The following is a 200-nucleotide window of genomic DNA, read 5'->3' as shown; positions in this document are numbered from 1 at the left end:
ATTGTGCCTATGTATTTTTAATATTTTTCAACTGATATTGTAACAATATATCAGGAGCTTTTTATTAAATTTTTACACTTTTTGGCCCGACAGTTAAAACTTTATTGATATTTATAGAAAAAAAAACTAAAAAAATTGAAAACTGAAAATGTCCGTAAACAGCTGAAAAAGAGTCAAAATATCTTCAAAATTGTACGGTG

The sequence above is a fragment of the Acyrthosiphon pisum genome, chromosome A2, assembly GCF_005508785.2.
Source record: "Acyrthosiphon pisum isolate AL4f chromosome A2, pea_aphid_22Mar2018_4r6ur, whole genome shotgun sequence".
Classification (NCBI taxonomy): domain Eukaryota; kingdom Metazoa; phylum Arthropoda; class Insecta; order Hemiptera; family Aphididae; genus Acyrthosiphon; species Acyrthosiphon pisum.
Note: the sequence above shows the minus strand (reverse complement) of the source record.